This window comes from Protopterus annectens, chromosome 8.part0 (genome assembly GCF_019279795.1).
Source record: "Protopterus annectens isolate FY-2018-M chromosome 8.part0, PAN1.0, whole genome shotgun sequence".
In the NCBI taxonomy this organism is placed as follows: Eukaryota; Metazoa; Chordata; order Ceratodontiformes; family Protopteridae; genus Protopterus; species Protopterus annectens.
In genome coordinates this window covers 1,449,223,752-1,449,243,598 of record NC_056741.1, presented here as the reverse complement: position 1 = coordinate 1,449,243,598, position 19,847 = coordinate 1,449,223,752, and the positions used below count along the sequence as shown (strand labels likewise).

General features: G+C 39.8%; 1 protein-coding gene across 1 annotated transcript in view; it reads right to left on the bottom strand.

The window, feature by feature from the left end:
* Positions 1 to 19,847, bottom strand: part of CCDC153 (coiled-coil domain containing 153) — a 271,504-nt gene that overhangs the window by 191,315 nt on the left and 60,342 nt on the right. The gene's annotated exons all lie outside the window — the stretch shown is intronic.

Here is a 19,847-nt window from a genome sequence, read left to right as displayed (position 1 = left end):
TAACCAACCATTACAATCTGTCAAAACCTCACTGAATGAACATTTACACAAGGAAGCAAAGTTCAATTGCTTTTGGGACGCTGGTTAATTGCAATAGCATGGTCATTGATTTAGCTTTTCTCCTGAAATGGGAAACAATGCACTAGCTAAACCATCAAATGATCATGTGTATACAAGTTGTACCATCAATGTGTAGATAGCCATTTTCAGTGCACCTTATATCAACTTCTTTGTTTTTCCAAACTGCAATTTTCTCCAATATATATATATATATATATATATATATATATATATATATATACACACACACACACACACACACACACCATTTTATATTTTATTTAATCTAATTTGCTTTCAATTTGCTGTATGTAAGTAGCACCTCATTTTATGGTCAGCATTTTTAATACCTTTAGCATGTTATTTAGCATTTCATTATGCTTGGGTCATAACTGAAATGGGTCAACAGACCAGTTCACTTACCTGGTTAACAAACTGTAATAAATAAATAAATGTGATATTACTATTACTGAAATTATACTATGTTCTACAGGCATAGTACAGTTCTGTAAAAACTTACCATAAGTAAAAGTTATGTACTTATCACAATGCTAGATCAGTGTTGTCTTCTTCCATCCAGATCATTCAACAGATGATTTATTGGATCAGACCTCGTTATCTTTTTTCAAGTTCTTGGTTCCAGAACGCAGGCTCCTCCCCTACCGTTAATTCTGTCTTGCCCCTACAATACCTCAGATCAAATTTGCCCACTGTATCCAATAACTTATCCAAAAAAACTGGATAGCATATCAACAACAAAGGTGAGAAGTCAGCTCATGGCCAAGTAATTGACAAGGCCCTGGACAGGTCCATTCGATCAATCATGAGCCAGTACATGACAATTTTGATAAAGATGACAAAGGCAGACAGGGAAGGTGAGACTAAGGAGTAAACTGTAGACTAAGCAGCCGCATCAGAAATCTCATTTACTGGTACTAATAAGCAGTGGTGGCTGACCCTGCTCTGGTTATATGGGCTTTTGGTTTATGTGAAGGAGCCACTCTCTTTTCTTTATTGACAAAAGCAATACAAATCAGAAAGCAACCTGGGCAATGAGACTTTTAGAAACACCATGAACCAATCTGGTCTTTGAGAAGGGAAAAAAATGTTGATATGTGTTCCTAATGTCTTTGGTACAATGTAGGTAGAAACTTAATGGATGGTGTGATGCAAGATATATTCTCCTTTTTTAGAAAAAAAAATGGAGAAAAAATGGTTAGATTAATAGTCTGGTTAAGAGCATCTTTTATGGCCATTTTTGGAAGAAAATTTAGGTTCATCAAAGAGATAATCTGTCCTTATGAAAAGTCAAATTGGGAGATTTGCAAGGCAAAGACCTGTAACTCAGAAATTCTTCTAGCTGATGTGATGACCACCAGGAACACAGTTTTCCAAAACAGAAATTTTAGGCCTAGTGATACTGCTGATTTCAAAGGGAGATCAGGTTAGGGTTTGAAGCAGCAAGGCAATATCCCAAGGAGGAAATGGATCACAGATAAGGGGTCTAAAAAGCAATGTTCCATTTAAGAAAGCCTAGGAATATTTCAAAGAAGCAATTGAAGGTCTAGTTTTCCCAAACATGAAAATTAGATATAGCTGCTAGTTAAACCTTAATTGTCGAAAACCTAGCACCTTGCTGGAATAACCCTGCCAGAAAGTCCAGAATAGATGGTAAGGGTGCTGAGAAAGAACAGAAGAAGCCCAAATAGCCACTTACTTTCACAGACTTTTCTCAGGTTTGTTTTTTGTGGCAAAGATAAAATGGGAATAACATAAGTCGAAAGCATAGCATCTCTGGCCTCACTGGAACTGGAGGAACCATGCGGTTAATTTTAGGGCTTTCAAGTGTCAGTGAGGCTGGCTGGTAGGATGAGATAGAAGGTCTGAAAGAGGGTCCAGCACCCAGGAAGGGTATTTAAGATGAGGCCAGAGGATAGGGAAACAGAACTGCTGGGGACAGAAGGGGGCAATATGAATCACTGTTGTACTGTTGTCCTGCACTACATTGCTTTCTGCAGAAACACAGTTATGAGGGGAAAGAGTGGAAATGCATAAAGGAGATCCAGTGGCCAATTATGGACAATATCCCTCAGGAACTGACTCTCTCAGGGGATTAGGGAAAAGTAGCTGCTGCACTAAGTGTTCAGGTAGGAAACAATGAAGTCACAGCATGGATAACCCCAGCGACTGAAAATCATATTTGCCACTGATTGGTTGAGGGAACATTCATGAGGTAGACGGACAGCTCTGCCAAACTTGTCCACCAAGACATTGGAACTCCTGGAGATGTGCACTGTCACCACAAAGGATTAGGAAAACATTCCCCATTGCCACAACATCATGGCTTCCCAATATAATAGGTATGAATGGGTTCCCCTTTCTTTGTTAATATACTAGACAACTGACATGTCTCTCTGGATAGATACCACACCCTTGGGGAGGGAATCCTGAAAGGCCTGCAACACTAGGAGGACTTTCTTAATCACAAAGACATTGATGTGAAGCTTGGCCTTTGTCATCGTCATTCTCCCAGAGTTCCAAGCTCCTCAACCTTGCATATCCTGAACTAGGAATCAAATCTCACTGCTTGAAGTAAAGGAACCCAGTAATAATCTCCTACTGCCTCATCTAACTACCTTATATCTCTGCACCCTTCCAAGAAAGGAAGTCAGAAAGTATGTCATTTTTCCTACAAACCTGGCTACTATGTGTTTATTGTAACTACTACTTTCTAGTAGTCTAAGGTACACTTCCAAACTAGGTTAGCCAGCAGCCATACCTCCCTCTCTGTCCTCTGTCGCCTCTCTCTCTGTACAATTTCTATTGTATTGCCTGCAATTCTGTGTCTCCCTATCCCAGTTAAGGTATTCCTCCTAAATACAGTTTTTTCTTTTCCCGACGTATAGGATTTTCAAGCATATCATTTCCTACCACCTCCATAAGACTATTCCCTCTGCCCAGACTGTTCCCCTCTCATTTCTACTATCATCCCTATAGTAAACTGTTTGTCTCTTACTGCCACCACTACAGCATCTCTAGACTCTATCCAGACCAGTAAACTAATCTCTCCCTCTAGAATAAGCATTTCACTGACTGATTGTTTTCTTTCTCTATGCCAATCACTTTTCTCATCTCTACCCGCTCTGTTCACCCTGTGGGCTCACTCTGCTCCCCTACCCTACCCCCAAATCTCACCCACCCCCAGTGCACCTGACCTTATACTTCCCTAGCCACACCCTCAACCCTAATCTACCAATTACCTCACTTCACAACTCTTTACCAATTACCAGATACTGGCTCCTTTTCCCTCAAACACTCCACACATCACAACTAGTCTTCAATTTTCTTCCAAATGGCCTAACCTCCACCACCCTACACCTCTAACTATGTATAACCAATGTAGGCCTACACACCTTAACATTATTTTCTTATCCATCAGGCTCACCTCACTACTTATATCTCATTTCCTAACTTCCTATGAATCCCTAACTTTTGCTACATTTCTTCACCTCCCAAGACAAACAAGCCCTCTCTCTCCTATCACCTCCCTAACACACTGTAACATAACATCCTCTTCATCCTTCATTCTACCACACTTTCATAAACTAACCCATATTAAATATCTCCAAATGAAAAAGGACACCTTTCTCTCTGTAAAATATTCAAACATGTAACCCTCAAAACTGCTTACTGCTACACGGTGACATCCACCCAAACCCTGGTCCTAACTTCACCACCCGTAATACTCTTTCAGCCCCTACTACCACTCCCCTCAATTTCCCAAAAAGCCTAAACTCTCTACTTATAAATCACCTCAATATAAGAAGTGTTCCATTTAAGAAAGCCTAGGAATATTTCAAAGAAGCAATTGAAGGTCTAGTTTTCCCAAACATGAAAATTAGATATAGCTGCTAGTTAAACCTTAATTGTCGAAAACCTAGCACCTTGCTGGAATAACCCTGCCAGAAAGTCCAGAATAGATGGTAAGGGTGCTGAGAAAGAACAGAAGAAGCCCAAATAGCCACTTACTTTCACAGACTTTTCTCAGGTTTGTTTTTTGTGGCAAAGATAAAATGGGAATAACATAAGTCGAAAGCATAGCATCTCTGGCCTCACTGGAACTGGAGGAACCATAAGGTTAATTTTAGGGCTTTCAAGTGTCAGTGAGGCTGGCTGGTAGGATGAGATAGAAGGTCTGAAAGAGGGTCCAGCACCCAGGAAGGGTATTTAAGATGAGGCCAGAGGATAGGGAAACAGAACTGCTGGGGACAGAAGGGGGCAATATGAATCACTGTTGTCCTGCACTACATTGCTTTCTGCAGAAACACAGTTATGAGGGGAAAGAGTGGAAATGCATAAAGGAGATCCAGTGGCCAATTATGGACAATATCCCTCAGGAACTGACCCTCTCAGGGGATTAGGGAAAAGTAGCTGCTGCACTAAGTGTTCAGGTAGGAAACAATGAAGTCACAGCATGGATAACCCCAGCGACTGAAAATCATATTTGCCACTGATTGGTGAAGGAACATTCATGAGGTAGACGGACAGCTCTGCCAAACTTGTCCACCAAGACATTGGAACTCCTGGAGATGTGCATTGTCACTACAAAGGATTAGGGAAACATTCCCCATTGCCACAACATCATGGCTTCCCAATATAATAGGTATGAATGGGTTCCCCTTTCTTTGTTAATATACTAGACAACTGACATGTCTCTCTAGATAGATACCACACCCTTGGGGAGGGAATCCTGAAAGGCCTGCAACACTAGGAGGACTTTCTTAATCACAAAGACATTGATGTGAAGCTTGGCCTTTGTCATAGTCTATGGGCCTGGAACCATCTTCTCCTCAAAATGCCCTAAACCACAGAAGAGAGGCATCTGTGGGCACCATGGTTGCCAGGGATGAAAAAGTGAAAGGTCAACACCGGGTGACTACTGGAGAATCTACCACTAAAGAATGTGATAGCTGCATATTGGTATGAGATGTATAGGGAAATGCAGCAGTTCAATGGTCAATGTTACATGTGACAGGGTCCACTGCAGCACTCTCAAGCAAAATCCTGTCTGAAGAACTAGCATAATGGATGCAGTCATTGATCCTAGTAGATGAAGAATAGACTTGCTGGGGGACTGATGGAGTGTGTGAACACTTGGATCTAGAAGTCTGGCAATTTGGGGTGTTGTATCCAGATGGTACCTTATGAATTCTATTGTCTGAGTCAGTGTCAGATGGATTTTCTTTAGGTTTGCAGTAATTCCCAAGGGATAAGAAAAATGGAGCAAGGAGCCCCTGCATTGGATAAGCAGATTCCTGATGGGTGCAGTGAGGACCCAGTCACCCAGATAGGGAAGCAGACAGAACCCTTGCATCTTAGATATGTTACCACCACTGTCATGCATTTGGTAGTGAGACCAAAGGGCAGTGCTCTGAACTGAAAGTGACTGCCGCTCAGCTGAAAATGGAGAAACCTCCTGGACTGCCTCATAATCTTGGTATGGTAGTAGGCATCCTAAAGTCTGTCGAACACATCCAGTCATCCTTCCTCAAAAGAGGAAGAATGGACTAAACTGTGAACATCTGGAACTGTGTTTCACAAACTGATATAGGTCACTGAGGTCTAGAATGGGCCTGAGGTCTCCGGTCTTTCTCAGAACCAAAAAAAATTTTGAATAAACCCTGGATACTTCCTGGTCTGGTAGGACCTCCTGGATGACTTCTTTTTCTAGCAGCTTTGATACTTCTGCTGCTCCAAATTCCCCTTTACTGGGTAGAACATTGAGAATTTTTATTTTGTATGTCGGGGAGAAGCAAAGGGAATAATGTGGCCTCTGGTGATCACCTTATGCACCCAAGAATCTTGAATGATGGCTAGCCAAGCATCTGCATCTTCTCTTGGCTGCTGTGCGCCCTTGGTTCTAGTGAACTTACTACCCTCTTTCTCTCTCTCCCAAAGTTCCAAGCTCCTCAACCTTGCATATCCTGAACTAGGAATCAAATCTCACTACTTGAAGTAAAGGAACACAGTAATAATCTCCTACTGCTTCATCTAACTACCTCATATCTCTGTACCCTTCCAAGAAAGGAAGTCAGAAACGCTCTCCCCCAAAGTTCCAAGCTCCTCAACCTTGCATATCCTGAACTAGGAATCAAATCTCACTGCTTGAAGTAAAGGAACCCAGTAATAATCTCCTACTGCCTCACCTAACTACTCATATCTCTGTACCCTTCCAAGAAAGGAAATCAAAAACTCTCTCTCTCCCAAAGTTCCAAGGTCCTCAACCTTGCATATTCTAAACTAGGAATGAAATCTCTGCTTGAAGTAAAGGAACCCAGTAATAATCTCCTACTGCCTCATCTAACTACTTCATATCTCTGTACCCTTCCAAGAAAGGAAGTCAGAAATTCCAAGCTCCTCAACCTTGCATATCCTGAACTAGGAATAAAATCTCACTGCTTGAAGTAAAGGAACCCAGTAATAATCTCCTACTGCCTCATCTAACTACCTCATATCTCTGTACCCCTCCAAGAAAGGAAGTCAGAAACTCTCTCTCTCTCCCAAAGTTCCACGCTCCTCAACCTTGCATATCCTGAACTAGAAATCAAATCTCACTGTTTGAAGTAAAGGAACCCCAGTAACAATCCCCTACTGCCTCATCTAACTACCTCATATCTCTGTACCCTTCCAAGAATGGAAGTCAGAAACTCTTTCTCACTCTCCCAAAGTTCCAAACTCCTCAACCTTGCATATCCTGAACTAGGAATCAAATCTCACTGCTTGAAGTAAAGGAACGCAGTAATAATCTCCTACTGCCTCATCTAACTACTTCATATCTCTGTACCCTTCCAAGAAAGGAAGTCAGAAACTCTCTCTCTCACAAAGTTCCAAGCTCCTCAACCTTGCATATCCTGAACTAGGAATCAAATCTCACTGCTTGAAGTAAAGGAACCCAGCAATAATCTTCTACTTCCTCATCTAACTACCTCATATCTCTGTACCCTTCCAAGAAAGGAAGACAGAAAGTATGTAATTTTTCCTACAAACCTGGCTACTATGCCTTTATTGTAACTGCTACTTTCTAGCAGTCTAAGGTACACTTCCAAACTAGGTTAGCCAGCAGCCATATCCCCCTCTCTGCCCTTTGTCGCCTCTCTCTCTCTCTCTGTAAAATTTCTATTGTATTGCCTGCAATTCTGTCTCCCCCCTATCCCAGTTAAGGTATTCCTCCTATATACAGATTTTTCTTTGCCAGACGTATAGGATTTTCAAGCATATTATTTCCTACCACCTCCATAACGCTATTCACTCTGCCCAGACCGTTCCCCTCTCATTTCTACTATCATCCCCATAGTAAACTGTTTTTCTCTTACTGCCACCACTACAACATCTCTAGACTCTATCCAGACCAGTAAACTAATCTCTCCCTCTAGAATAAGCATTTCACTGACTGGTTGTTTTTTTCTCTATGCCAAACACTTTTCTTGTCTCTGGCGTTTAATTCTATTATTTCTTGACTTTGACTTATCTGTCTCCCCTAACTACCTACATCTTCTATCTGACCTATATCTTCTGTCTTGCTCACTTAACTTATTCACAGTGCACTATCACTATCACTCCTCACTTCTTCTTCCAGCCTAACTCTTTTTTCCTGATACCTAGTCTATCGTACACGGTAATAGTCAGCCCCACCTACTTTACCTGCATATACTCGTAATCGCCTCCCCCTTTACCTGCATTTACTCCTACTCCCCTCCCTCTTCACATCCCTTTTAACCCTTTAAATACTGTTGCCCCTTGTGGAGCCATCCCTTAGTATTTGCATCTTCTCTTGGCTGCTGTGCGCCCTTGGTTCTAGTGAACATTCTGCTGTTAGTAGAAAAGTGATTGTTTTTTTCTTTTTTGACTGTATTAATTTACACTACAGAAAAAAAAGAAATGTTTCTTGTATAGTAGTTCACACAAAACTGCTGTTTTAAGACTGTTTTTCTCCTGCTGAGTATCCGGTAGATGTTGTTGCTGTTTATTGCGTTTAGCCCTACTTAAAACTATTAGCATATTTTCTCTACTGCGTCAACTGCGTGGAGTCACTAGCAGTGATTGATTTTTATCTAGGTATTACCTCATAGTTAGAACTTTTAAGTATATTAGCAAACAGCTGCTCAAGAAAGGCGTTATTGTTTAATTTTAAACCTGCTGGGTTTAGCGACTTTAATATTTTTCACCCAGTGAATCTGCACGTGGAGACACTAACGGCTATTGTTTTTTTACCTAAGGAATGCTTTAAGATAATAAGGTACCTCATATTTAAGCAATTCAGTTGTTTAGGAATGGTGCTTATGCTTATTTTAGCCTGCTGGCTCTAGTGACCATCATATTTTTCATCTAGTAAAGGCTTAAGCGAGTTAATGCCACTCCAATCTTTAGATCTCCTGGATAGAGGGATATTCCATATGGGAATAAAGTTGTTTAGGTACGGCGTTTTATGTTTTATCTTAAGGCCTTAGAACTAGCGACTATCACATTTGTGGATTACTGAATTTCTCAGCATTTTGAATTCCTGAACAAATTATCTTATAGATCTTTTGTATAATTAGCTACTCCATGTTGATAAGTGATGTTTTTGAACTGCGTTTAAGACTTATCTAAAAGCCTGCTGGATCTAGCGACTCTCTTCCCGCCCAGTGAATGAGCAGTAAATTAAACACCAGAACTTGATAGCTTTACAGTTCATTTGATAAAATCGCTAAACCATATTAGATAACAGCTGTTAGAAACGGCGTTTATGTTTTATTTTAAGCCTGCATGATTCTGTTTGTTTTCTGTATACTATTATGTACTGGCCAGAGTTACCTGACTGCAGCAATTATTGTTTTTCCTGATTATACTAGGACTAGCCTTACTACTGTTTTACTACATTAACTTGTGGATTTCATCTGTTCAACTGCTAGGAGGCAAGAACTATTTTACTCTGTTGCTGTTTACAACAACTCAATGTATAGTTATTTTTCTGGTGTCTTTCTAGGATTCGTGTTGTAATTTATGGACATTTGTTACTAGATCCAGTAGCTCCCCCGCCTGCTACAGTATTATATGTGTATTTAATTCATTAAGGTGTGTACATTGATAGTATTTTGGTTTATGCCTAACACTCTTTGCATTTTTGAGTTTTTCTAAAGAATGATTTTTCTTTTCACTACAGCTCTTTCTCTCTCTCCCAGAGTTCCAAGCTCCTCAACCTTGCATATCCTGAACTAGGAATCAAATCTCACTGCTTGAAGTAAAGGAACCCAGTAATAATCTCCTACTGCCTCATCTAACTACCTTATATCTCTGCACCCTTCCAAGAAAGGAAGTCAGAAAGTATGTCATTTTTCCTACAAACCTGGCTACTATGTGTTTATTGTAACTACTACTTTCTAGTAGTCTAAGGTACACTTCCAAACTAGGTTAGCCAGCAGCCATACCTCCCTCTCTGTCCTCTGTCGCCTCTCTCTCTGTACAATTTCTATTGTATTGCCTGCAATTCTGTGTCTCCCCTATCCCAGTTAAGGTATTCCTCCTAAATACAGTTTTTTCTTTTCCCGACGTATAGGATTTTCAAGCATATCATTTCCTTCCACCTCCATAAGACTATTCCCTCTGCCCAGACTGTTCCCCTCTCATTTCTACTATCATCCCTATAGTAAACTGTTTGTCTCTTACTGCCACCACTACAGCATCTCTAGACTCTATCCAGACCAGTAAACTAATCTCTCCCTCTAGAATAAGCATTTCACTGACTGATTGTTTTCTTTCATTAAGCCAAACACTTTTCTCGTCTCTACCCGCTCTGTTCACCCTGTGGGCTCACTCCGCTCCCCTACCCTACCCCCAAATCTCACCCACCCCCAGTGCACCTGACCTTATACTTCCCTAGCCACACCCTCAATCCTAATCTACCAATTACCTCACTTCACAACTCTTTACCAATTAACAGATACTGGCTCCTTTTCCCTCAAACACTCCACACATCACAACTAGTCTTCAATTTTCTTCCAAATAGCCTAACCTCCACCACCCTACACCTCTAACTATGTATAACCAATGTAGGCCTACACACCTTAACATTATTTTCTTATCCATCAGGCTCACCTCATTACTTATATCTCATTTCCTAACTTCCTATGAATCCCTAACTTTTGCTACATTTCTTCACCTCCCAAGACAAACAAGCCCTCTCTCTCCTATCACCTCCCTAACACACTGTAACATAACATCCTCTTCATCCTTCATTCTACCACACTTTCATAAACTAACCCATATTAAATATCTCCAAATGAAAAAGGACACCTTTCTCTCTGTAAAATATTCAAACATGTAACCCTCAAAACTGCTTACTGCTACACGGTGACATCCACCCAAACCCTGGTCCTAACTTCACCACCCCTAATACTCTTTCAGCCCCTACTACCACTCCCCTCAATTTCCCAAAAAGCCTAAACTCTCTACTTATAAATCACCTCAATATAAGAAGTGTTAATAACAAAATTACCCAGCTACATGCCCTATTAGACATCTATTCCTTTGACATCTTATGCCTTACTGAAACGTGGCTTAAACCTACAATTAAAGACAATTACATTGTCCCTCCAGGCTATAACATTCTCAGACTAGACCATCTAAATAAAAAGGGAGGTGGAGTAGCAATACTGTTCAAATCTGAACTGAAGGTCACATCATTAGCTTTACATCCTCCACCACCTAACTATGCAGAAAATGTAACCTCTAAGCTCCAAATTAATACTAAGAAATCAATATACATTATCTGCTCATACATCTCCCCAGGGAACAATATCAGTACTCTTGAAAATACCCTTAGCTGGCTTTCTATGTCCCTACCACAAGAAACCATACTCCTTAGTGACTTTAATATTGATTGGAATAGCTGTACCTCTGCCACTCCAACTACGCATATAAACCTCTTTGGCTTCCACCAAACCATTACCTTCCCTACCAGAACTCACAAACCTAGCAAGAAACAAACTGCCTTAGATTGGATACTAGTAAATAATGACCCCCATACTTATCAAACAGGTATACTCCCTGACAATATTAGTGACCATTCTCTTACTTACATCTCTAGGCAAAATACTCACATTCATAATCAAATAGCTTTTAGAACTACCAGAAACAAAAAATATCTCAACCCAAGTAATTTTCAAGCTGTGCTCAAAGCTTGCAATTGGTCTCCCCTAAAATACCTACCTCTTGACGAAGCCGTTTCATACTTTAACAAAACATTATTGCAGATCCTTGAGCACCATGCTCCCACTTGTACTATTGTAACAAAAAATAAACCAGCTCCCTGGCTCTCTAAGGACACAAGGGTAAACATTCAATTAAGAAACAAACTCTGCTCCAAATGGAGGAAAAACTAAAAACCCAACTGATCACCTAAATTTTAGACAAATTCGTAATACCACTAAAAATCCATAATCCTTGACAAAAAAACTACTACCTCAAAATCCAACAGAACCAACAAAACAATCCTCAAAAGTTCTGGTCAGGTATCAACAAATTACTCCACCCAGGACAGTCCAAAACACCTACCCCCCTCTAACCTAACCCAAACCTCTCCCAACCAAATTGCCGACACCTTTAACAAATTTTTCTCTAAAACAGTCCAATCACTAGCAACTACCTTACCACCTATTACCACCACTAAATTTCCCTCACTAACCAACTTGCCCCAGTCTTTTAACCTTCAGCCTGTTCCAACATCTTTAATACACTCCTTGCTTCTTAAACTTAAACCATGTACACCATCAGCTGACCTTCTCCCAGCTGAATACCTGCAAATTGCAGCTGGTGTACTTGCCTACCCTATTTCTATCCTAATAAACAGAACTATCTCTGAATCTTATGTCCCATCTGGAAAGTCTCCTATATCATCCCTCTGCATAAGGGAGGTACCTCAAATGAATTATCAAATGTCCGCCCCATAGCCCTTCTCTCTCCCCTAGCAAAAATTATGGAGAGATGTATCCACCGGCAATTACTTCAGTACCTCCTACAAAACAACCTACTAGTTGACTGCCAACATGGTTTCAGGCCACACCATAGTACTACAACAGCTCTTCTATCCTTTACAGACTGCATTAATAAAAACAGGAATACTAACCTTCTATCTTCTGCACTCTTCATAGACCTCTCAAAGGCCTTTGATATGGTTAACCACCAACTATTGATAGGTATACCTGAATCACTCGCTCTTGATCCTCAATTAGTAAAATGGTTCCAATCCTACCTTGGAAACAGAAAACAAGCTGTCCTGTGGGAAAACAATCTATCCTCTCAGCTTCCTATCACCCTTGGTGTCCCTCAAGGATCTATTCTTGGACCTCTCCTTTTCACAATTTTCATTAATGATCTAAAAACCTCCCTTCCTCAAACTACATGCATACAATATGCTGATGATTCGACTCTGATATGCGCCGCATCCTCCCCTGCAAAACTACAAACTAGCATGCAGTCTTTACTTTAGTTGAAAACTGGTTCCATCAAAGATGTCTCCTCCTGAACCCGAAAAAAATCTAAATTACTACTATTTACTCCCACACAGAAGTCCCCCTCTATCAATTTCATAGTGAAATCAAACAATGGCACAAAAATAGCTCCCGAAACCACCACCAAACTCCTCGGTGTAATAATAAACAACCATCTCAACTTTGACACACACATTAATTCAACTATTAAATCAGTAAATAGAAAACTTGAATTCCTCTGTAGAATCAGACCTTTTCTTACAGAGTCAGCAAAGATCTCTATTGCCCAAACCCACCTCATTTCCACCCTACTCTATGCCTCCCCTATCTATACAAAGCTATCCAAAAGCAATCTAAATAAACTAGCAACTGCCTAAAACAACATAGCCAAATTTGCCACCAGTGCCCCTTTCTGTACTCACCACTGCCTTAATCTTAAACTTCTAGGATGGCTGGAAGTACAAAACCAACTAGTTTTCCAGCAACTCATTTTTATTCACAAGATTTTACATCATCCTACAAATACTCCCATACTTTGTAGCCTTTTAAATTCTTATAAAAACATTCCAACCCTAAGATCTGCTAAAAAGCTACAAGTTGCCACCATTAAATCCATTAACAAATCGGGGAACTGCCTATTCTCAAATGCTGTTGGCAATACTTGGAAAAAACTTCCCTTACTTCCACCAACCTTTTCAAGAAACAATTGAAAAACTTCATTACAACCCAATGGCTTTGCCCCTGCTCCAAGCCTGACTGATACTTTTCTCCTTTTTTCTAATTTGACTCCCTAACTGAATTATTTTTGCTGAGACTTCTCTACCTTCTATATTTGACTTGACTAAACATTTTTTTCTCTTTTATTTTGTACCTCCCTACTGTGCTGTGTGAATTTTATGTACATTAAATATCTTTTTTGTTTTTCTTATATATATATTTGTGTGTGTGTATATATATATATATATATATATATATATATATATATATATATATATATATAAACTGAAAAAGAACATTTTTTTTATTTTCGTATATTGTAGCTAAAAAAAACTGTTTGCTATAATATTCCTGCCAATCCATTGTATACTTATGTAATTATTTTGTATTTCCACTTTTCTTGTGGACTATTTGTATAAAATTTTTCTTTTATTGTCTCAGAGCTTTCTCCTTGGGCCTCTACTGAAAATGGACATATATCCAGTTAGACTAGTCCAGTCAACAAATGTAAAATAAATAAAATAAATAAAAAATAAAGGTGCTGAGATCAGCACCCCTCAACTCCCTCCAGAGTAAGGAAGTCAGGCAACTGTTTAGAAGTGTAAAATGGTTTCTTTGTAAAGGGACCTCAAAACCCTCGATTCTGTGACATGTCTGCCCCCTGGGAGACATCTACTAAAGTTATTTTCCCCCCTGCCTGGGGAGGGGGGAAGACTCTGTTACCAGAAGTGTCCTGGGCAAAGTTCTGTGATTTGTAAAACGATAATTTCTTTCCACCCTTCTGGTTCTGAAAAAATATCCGGAGAGTGGTGGATGTGCACCTACAGCAAACAGAGTTTGGCCTTCCTACTCATTTCTCTAAAGAGTGTTAAGCAATCAAAGGGAGTGTTGTTGAAGGATATCTTGAAACTTTCTACAAAACCACAGAGATGCATCCAGGTGTGCGGCCTTCAACTCTGCCATCGGCTGTGCTGAAGACCTGTCAGATGGACACACTGGACACTGACTGGAGAGTAGACAGCTACAATTCTACAGTTTTCTATATATCATCAGGCAAATTACCTGAGAGGGACTTGGTTCCTTCATCAAGTACCTCTGTAAAAGAGAGTCATGTGGGTCAGGTAGTTCATCGTGTGGAGAGCTAATGTCAATGAAGTGCAACTCTGCTTTCCAAATCTGTCCAAAGTGCTGGACTCCCTGTTACAAGGATGGACAGAGGTGCTCTCAGCAGAAAGCGCCTTTTTACTGGCTGCCACCACCACCATGGCAACTGCAGTAGAACCCATGCTCCAATATGGCCTATTTTTGGTTGACAACAATTTTGTTAGATTTTCAAGGAATCTGTTCCACCACGTCAGGTACCTTTCAAGCCTACTGCAAAATCAAATCAATGAGCTCTTCTATGGGTGGGACCAATCAGAAAGTAGATGAGAAAGTCCCAAAAGCCTTGGGGAACACAGACTCCTCTTGAGAGGGGGCTTTGAAAGACCAAACCCCTCTGTTTCATCACTTTGAGGATCATCTCCAAAAGAGAAGCCTTCTGGAAGGGATCTTGGGGACCCCCTCTACTTTCTCAAAGTCAGTATCCTCAGTCAGTGATTTACAAGATGAGTCTATATGCCTCCTCCAACAAGACTATTTCCTGTAGTCTCCTGTTGGAGGCTCCAGAGAAGGCTTGGAATTGGAGGGGAACTAACCAACTGAGAACCCTTGAGACTTACTGAGGTTGGCCATCCCTGTCTGACAAGATGAGCAGAAAGAACTACAGGATCCGAAGGGGGTTGAGATGGTGCCTAGTGCATATAAAAGACCTCTTCCTTGATCTGGAGAAAACACTCAAATGTTTCAAAAGCCAAAGCTGAGACTGGTGCCAAGGAAGGCCTCTTAGAACTAGAAGACCCTAAGGAAGGAATGTCCCTAGCCCTAACCAAATTTGGCTCCAAAGCAGATACCGGAGCTGAGCTCCTTAAGGCTATAGTACCCAAGGGCAGAGATGGCTTAGAAAACCTTGGAGTCAAACCTGACCTCCATACCTTGGCCCAGAGACCTTTTGTGATCGGACAGTATCAGCACTGAAAGGGTGAGGAAAAATTGCCAGAATTAAAGCCAACCAAGATGTCAGCTCCAACATTGTCTCATGGGCATCACTTGGTATCGTGAGTATTGGATTCAATGAGCAGACCAGAGAAAGGGAGACCAATAAGGGTGTTATTGGGACCTGACCTGGTGAGGGAGGCAGTGGTAGGACTACATCTGAATCTGTGTCCTAAGAAATTTCCGCATCATCCTAGCAATATCAACTTTGGAAAGGCTTCTCGATGATCGAAAGGACCTAAATGAACATGACATGAAGGGTGGTCTGAAGGATTAGTGGGTCAGTATGACTTGAAGTAGGGGGGAATGGAGCCAAAGACTGGCCAATTCCAGAGAAAATTAACATGGAAGAGACTGAGATCGAATCCAGATGTGTTCTTGTCCTGTAACCAGATCCAAGTGCCTCAGAGTCTTCAGCACTGGGACAGACAGGGAAGATGGGTGCTGGGATTGCATTCAAGATTTCTCCTCCTGTCACTCTTTCTCTATACTCCCCTCTTCCTCTCCTTTGCCTTATCTTTAGAAGTTTTAGACTTGTCACGCTTCTTTGAGGATGGTGAAGTACAGGTGAAAGCCAAAGAAGTGAAATGTCCCACTTGGGGAGTAAGGAGACGTTTAAGACCAACTTATTTCTTCTGTCACTTACAGCTCTGGCTCTGAAAGAAGCACAGGGCGTGCACTCAATATCTCAATGGTCTACCCCCAAGCAATAGACAAAAACAAAGTGTGAGGATCTTGGAGAGGAATTTTGTACCCACATGCACTACATTTACTCAAGGACAGAAGCCTTGTCAGACATACTAGCACAGCAAACAAGTATAAGAAACTCTACTGTCGGATGAAATAAAGAGCTACTGTACCCCAAAAGCAGTTCAAATAACAGAAAATACAACAACTGTATTGCAAAAAGCAATATTAATACAAGAAAATAAAATCCTACTTAAATTTCTTTTTTAAGGAGGGAGAAAGGACAGGAATAAAACTCAAAATATTTCTTAATTGAAAGAAGAAAGTGACTAGGATTTAAGTCACAATCTACCAAATAAAAGGCAGAAAACACTAAGCTGTCTATCTAATAAGGAAATCTGCATAAATTCTGTGACTAAAGTTAGATAAAAATTCACTTATCTTTACTATGAGCACTAAAGCCTCAAGATCACGTCTCAACCTAACAGGCAGTAAATGACATCTGAAGTATTGTGGGGGCAGGGAATTATGGGTAGGGGAGGAGCCTAAGCCCTGAATTCAAGAGCTTAAAAAAACGTACCAAGGTCAGATCAGATGGAACTTGATAACCCATCCACTGAGTCGGATGGAAAAGACATCTGTTCAGTAGATGCTCGAATGATGACTGTTGCAGTAGCCTTAGCTACAAGAGTTGTATCCTGTTAAGGATGTAATATCCAACCAGCTTCCACAGCTTCAAACGCACCTTTTACACACCCAAACTGTTAACCAGCCTAAAGTGAGCTGGAGAAAAAGTGGTTTGGGTGCAAAGTCCTTCACAGCTTTCATGCCAACTGAAACAGGGAGGCTAAAACCCTGACAAAGTCAATGCTGAGAAAATATTCACAAAGGTACTCTCCTGGACAACAAAGAATGCACCAAATATGGTAGTGGAAGAGAGCATCTACTGCAGGAGCAATCATTAAAACAGCTACTGTTATGATAAGTTTACTTACACAACTGTAATATGTTCATCCTACTGATCACTGTTGCAGCAGCCTTAGCCATCTAGGAAGACTACCATAGCTTACAGTGACTGGGATGAGAAAGTATAAGGGTCCAAAAGCCCATGGAAAATGGTTCTAGCAAAGCCTGTACTAGACCTGGAGAAAGAATCTAGTCTGTTGAGCTTTGTAAAGGCATGTACAAAGGTTCAAGATGCTGCTTCTAGATCACTTCTAGAATCCAGTCCTTTCCAAAAAGCCAATAATGCAGTCAAGGCTTTCATAAAATGAGCCTTGAACCTGACTGGAACTGCCTTGTTGTGGTGGGCATAACAAAAAGTAATAGCATAGGACAACCATTTAGAAACAGTCTGTTTAGACACACAGGCTGCCCTTTCTTACCTTTACAAGAAATAAAATGTTCAAAGATCCTAAAATATTTTGTTCTGTCAAGATAGTATCAAAGTGGTCTGTGGACATCCAATGTATATAGTATCCTTTCTCCCTCGTTTTTCATAAAATATTATTCGGCATGTACTGTTTCCACAATTTTCATTTTTTTTCTATGTAATTTGTTCCTACCCTTTTCAAACAATCTCACTTGCAGTTCTTTTATCTGTCACAATATTCACTACTTCGAATACAGTTGACGTATTCTTTCATTTCCATTCTATAGGAATTGCTTTTTTTTGCAGCCACCAGAATTAAACTTAGGGCCTTACTATGTCTAGGCAATTATTTTTTACTCACTTCTCACATATCCTTAGCTACCATAACAAAGTTATTTTAACCCATACTCCTAAATAATTAATTTTATTGTGTCCCCATAAATATGAGTATTGCTGAAGCAATGCATGTGTGAGTACATAGTTTATAGCTATAACCTTTGTTTTATTTCATTAATTTTATATTGCAAAATGACTGGAAACTGTCTCAGAATGCTTCACAACACTAAGATGACCCTTTTGTGGTTTTATCAGGTACAAAATAATGTCTGTTGCAAATAAAGCTAACTTTACTTGATTACTATATGAATTATATCCTTCAATTTCCGTGTTTTTTTTCTTTACAATAGCTCTAAGTAAAATCAGAAATAACAAAGGGGAAATAGGTCACCCCTGCCTGGTTCTTCTTTTCAAACACAACTTACCAGACATTATCCCTCCCACTTCAATTTTTTTCATCTGATCCCTTATATATCCCTCTTAATAAACCTTATTATTGTATCAGAGGAATAAAAAATGCTTCCATTGCCCTAGTCATAAAATTCCAGTTTACTCTTGTCAAATGCTTTCTCTGCATAAAGATCCAATAGCAGCTGTATTTTCTTGCATTCTGCTTCCCTCTGGGTCATCACTGTTCTATTATTGCTGTCAAATGTTTGCCACCCCTCCACAAAACCATATTGATCCATATTAATTCATCTGTTTTGGCAATACCTTCAGTCTTTTTTCAGCTATTACAGACGAACACTTTATAATCATGGCTTAAAATTGAAATGGGCCTTTATGAAGCTGGGCCTGATGGATATTTACAGTCTTTAGATATTACAGCCACCACAGCTTTCTTCCAGGATGTTGGTGTTTCCCCTCCTTTTAAAATACTGTTAATCAAAACCTTCCAGATCTGTATCATTTTCCTCCCCTTAACTTCTAAACTTCCTCAGGAATACCATCTATTCCTGGAGACTTTCTTGCAGTTTCATTATACATCAACCATTTTTATCTCATCTCCTCCTATTTTAACTGTTAATTATTGAGCATGAACTACCTCTAATCTTGATATAATTAAGCCTTCCATAAATATTTTCATTTGTGCTCTTTCTTGCTTTTTACATTCCTCTGTTTTATACAAAATTTCATAAAATGTCCAAAATATCTCCCAAGACCTCTACATGATCTCTGGTTATTTTGCTTGGTAAAACCACCCTAAGTTTGGCAACAACTCTTTCTGCTTTCTGTTGCTTGAGTCATTCTGCTGAAGGTTCTTGTGCTCTGGAGTTATTATAAAAAGCAGTTGCTTAACAGCAATCTTTCTAAACTCACACATATTATCCAATACTCCACTGTTTGCTCCTTAACATTCTGCATTTGTACCTCCTGTTCTGTCAGATTCCCCTTATTCTGCAATACTTTAACCTTTGTAAGCCCCTCTAAATAATTTTTGTTGCATCTTAACCAACTCCCTTTTTCTTTTATTTCTGTCCTATTTTTAAACTCCACTTTCATTTTATCGCACTCACTATCTATAACTTCTGAAGAAATTTCCATCTTCCCTAATAAATCTTGAATTAACACTACTGATTCTTTAAATTTCTCTCTTTTTAACAGCTAGATGAGGAAGTGACAGCATCTCATTTTTACTTCATTACCCTGCATTTTATGTTAGCTGCTACTGACACGTGATCTTAAGTAGTTTTTGGATGTGTAAGCAAACCAAACGAAACAACTTTACCAACCAAGTAAAAAGTAATATGCCAAGAAATGGACAGGCAGCTTGTAATAAGATTTATTTGTGCCTCGCACCAATTCCACAATGCTTTAATTCAAGTCACATATTAAAAATGAAACAGTTCCACCATAACAGATCCACAATAACCTCAAGCGCTTTCACCCGGGCTCTCCCAGGCTTTGTCAAGATACCTTGTGAGAGTTTCTTCACTTTTTTATACAGTTCTTTAAAATTGATGATTGAATCAATATTTCAATTATATAATTAGTAAATCTTGTGACCAATCGTATTTGCCCACTAAAAACCTAAATTTAAAACTATAGATGGT